A 10,209-nucleotide genomic window follows, 5' to 3' on the forward strand; every position below is an offset into this window, starting at 1 on the left:
GATCCGAGTGGCAGCTGCAAGGAAAGTTTCCATAAAGGACCTGAAGTCGTGCTTCTTGGTATTGGCCACCCGAAGGGCCGCCAGCTTCTCTTCTCGTGCATCCTTACAGTGGACTCGGGCAAGACACAGAGCAACATCTGCACCACACCGAGCCGAGGACTTCTTCCATTCCTGCACTCGACCAGGGATCGTGTTCAACCGGGCCATCAGCGATTCAAGGTCATTCTGAAGTGTCTCCTCAGGCCAAAGCATCGAGTCGATGCGAGATGTGGCGGCCTTCAGCCTTGCGAGATAGTCCACGACAGCTGCAACACGGGACTCCAGTCGGAGAACATCCATGGCAACTTCATCGTTCACCGGAGAATTGACGGGGTCGAGGTTTGGCTCCAGCCGGCTAGTTTCTTCTTCAAAGTTTTGACAAAATTCTGCAAGGGTGATCACTAAGTCAAGAGATGGTCGAATGGAAAAATCACAATTGGAAATGTCTGCCAAGCATAGAGGTTTACCTTCAAGCATAAGAAACAGCTTCTTGGCAAGTCCACTCAGGAAGGCCTCCAGATCAGTTTTCTTCCCAGTCAATTTGGCGACTTGGTCGGTCAGGGCAGCTTTATCAGTTTTCAGTCGACTGACCTCCTTGTTGGCAATCCCAAGAGCAGCTTTCAGATTGGTATTGTCTTGTTCGAGCTTGGTGACTGAAGCTAACTTCTCGTCAGCAAGCTTGATCTTCTCAGCTAGCTCAAGGTCTTTCTTCTGTTGGGCCTCCCTTACCTTACCTGCAAGTTACAGCAAGATCAGATTTTGAAACAAGCAAGGGGAAAAGCAGTCGTCAGGGTCTCACCAAACATACCTTCGATCTCCTCCTTTGCCTTTGTCAGCTTCTCCTGAACCAGCTTCAAGCTCAGCTCGACTTGAGTATGCTTGTGTTCCAGCTCTGAGTAGCGAGCCACAAGATCACAAGAGTTCTGCGAAGAACCAATCGACTAAATGTCAAATTTAATTCACTTCCGAGTGAAAAAGGGAAAAACTCACGTTTCTAAGACTACAGCCGAATACAAGCATTCGACCGTAGTCTCGGGGACTACACCCAGTGGGTGCACTCAGCGTGCCCCCACTAATCCTGTTGAAGACAAAGTCGACCAGTCGACCTAAAAAAAAGATGTATTCTCTAAGACTATGATCAACTGCAAGCAGTCGACCACAGTCTCGGGGACTACACCCAGTGGGTGCACTCAGCGTGCCCCCACCGGTTTGTGAAATCCAGTCGACATAGTCGACTGACAGAAAAATTGACATCATAAAGCCTAAGGCCGACTGCCAGCAGTCGACCTTAGCCTTGGGGACTACACCCAGCGGGTGCACTCAGCGTGCCCCCGCTAACACGGAGTTTTATCGACACACCCAGTGGGTGACTACTATAAATTCCGGAAAAGAAAAGTTTTTGGTAGCATATCCAACAGAACAAACAGCGGTCGACTGACCTGGACATTGCTTTGGAGGGCAGAACTGGCGTCATAAGCCGCCTGACTCGCATCCCGGATGGTCTTCAGCTGCTCCATCATGATTCCCGCTTGGCGTATCGCCTCCTTCGCTGCGCCGGCTTGGTCCTCTGGGACGTGGTGCGTCGTGAAGAGGGAGGGCTGCTGAGCACTCGTCAATGGATCTGCGAAGGACACCGTGTGTCGAGTGATGTTCTCTTCCTCCACAGTCAGAATCTCGGGCGCCGTCACATCCTGAGGCACCTTACTGGCGGACGTTTTCCGACTCCTCCTGCGCTTCAGCGGCTCTTCATCCTCATCATCATCAGGGAGATTGATAACAGTATTGGGTGGAGCTACAGAGAAAGATCAGGATCAGAGATCGCGAGTCAGTCGACTAAGAACAGCGTTAAGAATACAGTACCTGGGTTCGAAGTTGCTGCGTCCTCCATCTCGTGGTCATCAGCCCGGGCCGAGGTTTCAGAAGTAGCAGCACTGCAACTCCAAAGGATCAGTCGACTAACTTCAGCGTCGACCAGAGACAAAGTTCACACAAAATAAGAAAATATGAGCAGCACGGTTACCCTGATATGGTGGGGATGGACACCTTCATCTTCGGTAGGAGCTTGATCGGCTTCGACGAGGCCGCCCTGGGCTGCTTCGGCGCCTTTTCAGTCGGCACCGGAGAGGTGGTCCGAGGGCGCTTGGTCGACTGAGTGGCGGTCGCAACCCCCTTACCACGTTCGGTCGAAGGGTCGTGGACAAGCTTCGACCGCCTTTCTGAGCGCGGTGGTACGACCTCCTCCTCCTCTTCTTCCTCGTCCTCGACGTCATCTTCATCACCGTCATCATCATCATCGTCGTCATCATCCTCTGCAACATCCGAGTCCCATTCCTCCTCTTCCTGGCTCTCGCCCCCGCTCGCCTCGCCCTCCTCAGTCGAAGCTTGTGCCCCATTGGGCATCGAGTACAGCTCGGTGAGGGCCTAGCAGATGTCCAGACAAGGATCAGTCGACCAGTCGGCAGGGTAAACAGAAATGAATGCGACAAGAGCGCAGTGGAGAGCAGGGCAAGTGTACCTTGTTTGGGTCGCTGTTGTGGTCGAGTGGAGGAATCCTTCTGGCTCCGCGTGGGTTATCCTTATTTCCGGTAACGGCTACCATCCATCTTTCCAGAGTGACGTCGTCGACTGCTTCTGGATGGACTCTAGTCTCGTCTTCGGTCCCACAGTACAACCACATGCAGTGGCTCCGGAACTGAAGGGGCTGGATGCGACGCCTGAGGAAGACCTCCAGGAGGTCCATGCCCGTCACTCCCTCCCGAACCAACTGCACCACGCGCTCCATCAACATCTTCACGTCAGCTTTCTCCTTCGGAATCAGCTTCAGAGGGGAGGGCTTGTTCACTCGGTCCATGGTAAACGGAGGGAGTCCACTCGACTGCCCTGGCGTCGACTGGACCTGGCAGTAGAACCAAGTCGACTGCCAGCCTCTGACGGACTCGGGAAAGGTCATGGGCGGGAAGGTGCTCTTATTCCTCACCTGGATCCCCAGGCCCCCACACATTTGGACGACTCGGGTTCTCTCATCACCTGGGCTCGCCTTCTTCACGGTCTGAGAGCGACACGTGAATATATGTTTGAACAAACCCCAGTGCGGTCGACAGCCCAAGAAACCCTCACACATGGACACGAATGCAGCAAGATAGGCAATGGAGTTTGGGGTAAAGTGGTGGAGCTGCGCTCCGAAGAAATTCAAGAAGCCACGGAAGAAAACACTCGGCGGCAAAGAAAACCCACGATCAACATGGGTGGCCAAAAGCACACACTCACCCTCTTCAGGCTGAGGCTGCCACTCCTTCCCCGGAAGCCTCGCAGATCCGTGAGGGATCAAGCCCTCGTTGGCCATATCGAGGAGGTCATTCTCTGTGATGGTCGACTGGATCCAGTCTCCTTGGACCCAGCCCTTCGGCAGGCGGGATCTGGACGAGGACCCTCCGCGGCTGGTGGATCTCCCCTTCGCCTTCTCCGACGCCGACGCCTTCTTTGCGCGCTCCAGCGCCGCCGTCTTCTCCTTGGCCATGGTCGCCGGCGAGATGCGCGAAGGGAAGTGGTGCGGGGGCGAGAGCGAGCACGCTGGGCGGGGAAGAAGGAAGCAGAGAGAGGGAGAGAATGCTGAGGCGCAGCACAGAAATCCTCGCCGGGCACATTTATAAGGTCCCTTCCGAGTGGATGACAGGTGGGCCCGTCGATCTAATCATATCTGGGAGCAGTTATGCAGACGGGATACGTGGCGAAAAAGGCGGCACGGAGATCGAGGCGTCTATGCCCCGTCCAATCCGAACGCCGCGGTCCGCCCCGCTTCGCGCGCGTCCCCAAATTTCGCATCCCGCGGAATCCACGAACAGCAAATCAGTTTGTCAGACGCGGTGTTCCCGGCGATCCGTCGCTCGGAGATCGTCGAAGCCCGAAGATCACTCGACGCAAAAATAGAATGGATCGAGTCGACTGAAGGCGAATTGCTCCCTGTCGACGAAGAGATTCTTTGGTCCAGGACAACGCACGACCAGGGCACAAAGGTTAATCGGAAACGACATCAACTCCTTCCTCACTCGAAGCCTCAATCCATTCGGGGGCTAATGATGGGGTTATGTACCTAGGGTAGGGTCATGGACCTGATCTAAGTACCTTACCCAAGGACACCCTCAGAAGAAGTCGCCTTCCAGTCGACTAACGAGGGACACACTCGATTGACTTGAAGGACTCGACCACGAAGACTCACTCGACCACCAGAAGGTCAAGAGGCACTCTGCACTACAACGGCCTGTAATCAAGTAGACTTTATGATAGTAAAGGCACTTTATGTGGGGCGTTACCAGTAACGCCCCAGACTTAACTCACCTTAAACCCTCTCCTACGTGGGCTGGATGGGGTCCTGGCGCACTCTATATAAGCCACCCCCCTCCACAGGCAGAAGGGTTCGGCACCTTGTAACTCATATACTCATAATCCACTCGACCGCCTCCGGGCTCCGAGACGTAGGGCTGTTACTTCCTCCGAGAAGGGCCTGAACTCGTACATCCTTTGTGCTTACAACCTCTCCATAGCTAGGACCTTGCCTCTCAATACCTACCCCCCACTCTACTGTCAGGCTTAGAACCACGACAGCGGCCAAGCAGCCTGTAAGCTTTTGGACGCCGTGCACGCGAACGGGACGCTTCATCCGGAGTATAGTGCCAACTTTTTCAGGATTGGCATCGATCCCCCGTTCGGAAACGAGAAAACCGAGTAACTTTCCACCTGGAACTCCGAATGTGCACTTTGACGGATTGAGCTTGATATCATACCTCCTGAGGTTGGCAAAGGTTTCGGCACTCGCAGGTTGGAACCTTTGCGTGACTTGACCACAATATCATCCATGTATGCCTCCACGTTTCGACTGATTTGAGTGAGCAAACACTTCTGAATCATTCTCATGAACGTGGCTCCGGCGTTCTTGAGGCCGAACGGCATGGTGACATAACAGAAGCATCCGAATGGGGTGATGAAAGCTGTTTTGATTTCGTCGGGTCCATACAGACGGATCTGATGGTACCCGGAATAAGCATCTAGAAAAGACAATCTCTCGCACCCCGCAGTCGAGTCGACTATTTGTTCGATGCGAGGGAGAGGAAAATGATCTTTCGAGCTGGCCCGATTGATATGTTTGAAATCAATGCACATGCGAAGTGACTTGTCCTTCTTGGGGACCATGACGACATTGGCGAGCCACTCGGAGTGGTAAATCTCTCGGATAAACTCCGCTCCTAAGAGCCGAGCCACCTCCTCGCCAATGGCTTTCCTCTTATGGACGGCGGACCATCGAAGATGTTCTTTCACAGGCTTGAACTTCGGGTCGACTCGTAGACGGTGCTCAGCCAGCCCTCTGGGAACTCCAGGCATGTCAGAGGGTTTCCATGCGAAGATGTCCCAGTTCTCACGGAGGAGCTGGATGAGCGCTTCTTCCTATTTGGAGTCAAGCATCGTTGAGATGTGAGGGCAGCATCGGGGTCGGTCGGGTGAATGTGGACTGTCGTTGTTTCACCGGACGACTGAAAAGCTGATTCTGAACCAGGCTTCTTGGCTCGTAGCAACTCGCTTGGATCGGCAGTCTTTTGGTACTCTTGCAGCTCGACCACTGCCATCTGAGCATCTGCAATCTTTGAGCCCTTCTGAAAGCACTCTTCCGCCTTCTTCCGATTGCCTGTAACAGTGATCACACCTTTGGGGCCGGGCATCTTCAGTTTGAGATACACGTATCATGGCCGGGCCATAAAGCGTGCATAAGCTGGCCTACCCAAAATGGCGTGATAAGCACTTTGGAAGTCCACAACCTCGAATGTCAACTTTTCCTTGCGGTAATTCTTTGAATCACCGAAAACCACATCAAGAGCGATCTGGCCGAGTGATTGGGCTTTCTTCCCAGGAATGACTCCGTGGAAACTCATGTTACTGGTGCTGAGCCTGGACATCGGAATGCCCATTCCTTTCGATGTTTCAGCATACAGTATGTTCAGGCCACTGCCACCATCCATCAGGACTTTAGTCAGTCGAGTGCCTTCAACAATTGGGTCGACCACCAAAGCTTGCCTCCCAGGGATGGCAATGTGCGTCGGGTGATCAGACTGATCGAATGTGATGGCAGTCTGAGACCACTTCAGGTAACTGGGTGTTGCCGGGGCAACCATGTTCACCTCTCGGTTAATGACTTTCAGTCGACTTTTGCTTTCGACATCGGCAAAAATCATCAGGGTGGAATTGACTTGGGGGTATCCATCGTCACTGTCTTCCTTGTCCTCGACTCTGTCCGACTCTTTTTTCTTATCCTTGGACTGCTTTCCTTGGAACTGCTGGATCAGGAGCTGGCACTGTCGAGTGGTATGCTTTGGGTAAATAAAATTACTCTCTTCATCCTTCTTGGTGTGGATGTGACATGGCAGATCCAAAACATCATTTCCGTCTTGATTCTTGACTTTCTTGGGCTTCCAGGGGCCTTTGGGTTTTCCCTTGAAATTTCCCTGGGTTGCGGCCAGGGCCTCCCCAGGGGCGGCTGGCTCGGCCTTCCGCTTCTGCTTCCGACTGGAATTGCCTCCAGTTTCCTGGGCGACTGCTTTCTGCTTGCCACTCCGGAGTCGATCTTCATCTTCTCCGTTAGCGTACTTGGTGGCAATCTCCATCATCCGATTCAGAGACATCTCTCCAGTTCGACCGAACTTCAGATTTAACTCTCTGTATTTAACACCTTCCTTGAAGGCACAAACTCCTTGATGGTCTGGCACATTCTCAACCGAGTGATGCAGCGTGATCCACCTCTGGATGTATTCCCTCGGAGTTTCATTCGGCTTCTGCACGCAAGACCGCAACTCTGTAAGGCCTGCAGGTCGCTTGCATGTTCCTTCAAAGGTCGTGATAAACACTCGGGAGAGGTCCTCCCAAGTGTAAATGCTGCTGGGTGCTAACTGATTTAGCCACGCTCTGGCCGAGCCCTCTAACATGAGAGGCAAATGCTTCATGGCCACCTCATCATTGCCACCGCCAATCTGTACAGCCACTCGGTAATCTTTGAGCCAGGTGTCAGGCTTAGATTCACCGGTGAACTTGCTGATTCCAGTCGCCAGCCTGAAATTGGGAGGAATCACTGTGGCTCTGATGGCTCGACTGAAACACTCTGGCCCTGAAGCACGTACTCCGCTGCTGGCAGGCGCATCTCTGTTGTGGCCTTCTCGATGAGCTCTGTTCCTATCAACGAAACCTTGAATGAGGATGGATCTCGCATCAAAGCCTGGGTCTCTGGGGTCGACTGGAATCCTCTGCCCAACACTATGAGGGCGTCTGTCATCTTGCCGTCGAGGCGCATATGACCCACTCCTCGGGGGAGGGGTTGGCACTCGACGTCGATCATCACGGTCAAATCGGTGATCATACTGCTCATTTCTCCTGTACTGGTCACGCCGATCACCACGTCCCTCACGCCTCGGGGGCGATCTCGGGCTGTGAGCCGACTCGACTGTATCTATTGCGACAGATCGACTGTGGATCCTATCCCGCGACTGAGAGACAGCGGAGTTCTGGTTTCCCGCCGCCCGGAGCAATGCTCTGGTCTGTAACAAGCCCCTGCCAGCCTCCGACTGGGAGGGCTGAATTGATTCTGCTATACGGGCCGCAGCGGCCAAATTCTGAACTAGGGTTCGATATACCTGCGTCGGCGGGAAGAGCTGGCGTCGACTAGACTCAGGAGCCCGCTGACGCGCTCGCTCGTCGAGTGCTCGCTGGAGATTCTCCAGTCGAGTGCGCTCGGCCAAGTTGGCCAAACGCGCGTCCTCCAAGGCCCGGGCCTCGGGGGTCTCTCCGACGATAGGAGTGCGGAGCGCGTCCATGTTCCGGCGGCGAAGCTCCTCTCGCTGTAATGACGTGAGAGGTTCGGGGAGATACTCATCGTGGGGATGCGACGGATCGCCTCCACTCGCGCCTCCACCAGCGCGAGGGAAACCGGGAGGACTGTGCGTTCCGTCGACCGCCAGAATCTCAGCCGCTGGGTCGCTGCTGTCGCACTCAGATGCGGTCTCCGCGGAGCCAGTCGACAGGTCGAACAGGCCGCAGAGGGATTCGTCGGGCTCGATCGCCGCGACTTGCGGGGTGGCCGACTGGCGAGCCACGGCATGTCTCACCCACCTCTGAAGTCTCGACCGACCGGAGCGCTTGCGCCGGTGGGAGGCAGAGCGGGAAGACGATACGGGGGCCGACCGATACTGGGTCGACGGCTGCCGCAGGAGGACGTCACGAACGAATGCGCGGAAATGCGTCGCACCGCGGACGGGGAGCGCGTCGACGTCGAGTGGTGCCTCCTGAAGCCAGGCGGAGTCATCGACGATGAAGGTGAGCACGCCGAGACGGATCTCGCGGTCCTCCACCAAAACTCCGCAAGAAAACATGATCAAAGGGATCGGAAGAATCGCAACTTCTCCAATCAGGCGCTAAGATTCCCGCCCCATGGTGGGCGCCAACTATCGTGGTTCTAACTCTGACAGTGATGTAGGGGGGTGAATATGGAGAGGCTAGATCTTGGCTATTGGGAAGTTGTTACATGCGAGGTTTACGAGTTCAGGCCCTTCTCAGAGGAAGTAATAGCCCTACGTCTCGGAGCCCGGAGGCGGTCGACTGGATTATGCGTGTATGGATTACAGGGGTCCGAACCCTTCACACTGAGTAGGGGGTGGCTTATATAGAGTTCGCCGGACCCCTCCTGCCCTCAGTAATGCAGGGTTTAAGGTACATTTAAGGTTGGGCGTTACTGGTAACGCCCCTAATAAAGTGCTATAATGATCATAAAGACTACTTAACAGCCGACCGTTTGCCTGTGGAGTGACTTTAGGTCTCCTGGCAGTCGAGTGGTTGGCTTCATGGTCGAGTGATAGCTTCTTGGTCGAGTGTCTTAAACTCGTCGAGTGGGATACCTTCAAGTCGATTGAAATGTGACTTCTTCTAGGGGTGTCCTAGGGTAGGACTCTTTGGTCAGGTCCGTGTCCCTACCCTAGGTACATGTCTTCATCAGTCGGTACATCTTCTCCTTAAAAGTTGATGACATCTGTATCATCTTTTCATAATTGAAACACATGTTTTTAGGTCCTCTAGAGCTTGCTACCTACTATTTTTGTTTTGTAGAATTGTTTGTGTAAAATCCCAGCATTTCCACTTTATTATTTTTTTGTTTTGTTAATATTGTGTGAATCGATGACAAGTGGTTCTCACCAGGCACCCAACACATGCCGACACCACCTCTACAACCATCATGAAATATATTTCAAGATATGATCAAAGATAACCAGTTCTATTTTAAATTAGAATATGATGATGAATTATAGCTCTATATAAATAAATTTGAAATCCATCTGGAATTAGCATATAAATTGTTATTGTGTTGGTCTACGGATTTTGGTGAGCATTAAATTTCACATGAACTATCTTTGTGTTTTCTCATATAATCTCTCCCTAATAATAAAGCACGGATTGGGTCTCCGGGTTCACCGTCACAATACGCTTCTTCCCGTAATTTTACGCTTTTAGTTTTTTCATCTATATTATTTTCGCTATCCGAGGTGGTACTATTTTATCTTTTTGTTAGTCTGCCCGTCCGCTGCTTGGCTGGGCCTGCGACCATCAACTGGGCCATGTCTACTTGGGCCTTCAGCTCCTGCCCCGCTAGCGTAATCACAAAAGATTCGTGTGTGTGGCCACTATGAGTGCTTGCTCCCTATGCGGAGGGCAGGATAGCTGGCGGCATTCTTTGCTGGAGTGTAATGTGTCTAGGTGTGTGTGGGCACTTTCAGAAGCCGAGATGGTCGAGCACATGTGGGCAACCTCAGAACCTGACGCACGGCTGTGGCTCTTTGCCATGAATGACTCTCTTCCACCGGAGCAATTTCAGTTGATGATTGTTACTTTATGGGCGATTTGGAGTGCAAGACGGAAAGCTATACATGAGGATATATACCAGACTCCGTTTGCCACTGACAACTTCATCAAAGCTTACTTATCAGACATAGAGTTTTTGAAGAAGAAGAAGGAGGAAGCACATGGGATAGCAGTACCACGACCCCGTACGTGGATTCCACCACCAACAGATTACTACAAACTCAATGTGGACGCGGCCGTGTCACGCCCAGGTACGTTTGGCGCAGTTGGTGTGGTTTGCAGGGA

This window comes from Triticum dicoccoides, chromosome 5A, assembly GCF_002162155.2.
Source record: "Triticum dicoccoides isolate Atlit2015 ecotype Zavitan chromosome 5A, WEW_v2.0, whole genome shotgun sequence".
Classification (NCBI taxonomy): domain Eukaryota; kingdom Viridiplantae; phylum Streptophyta; class Magnoliopsida; order Poales; family Poaceae; genus Triticum; species Triticum dicoccoides.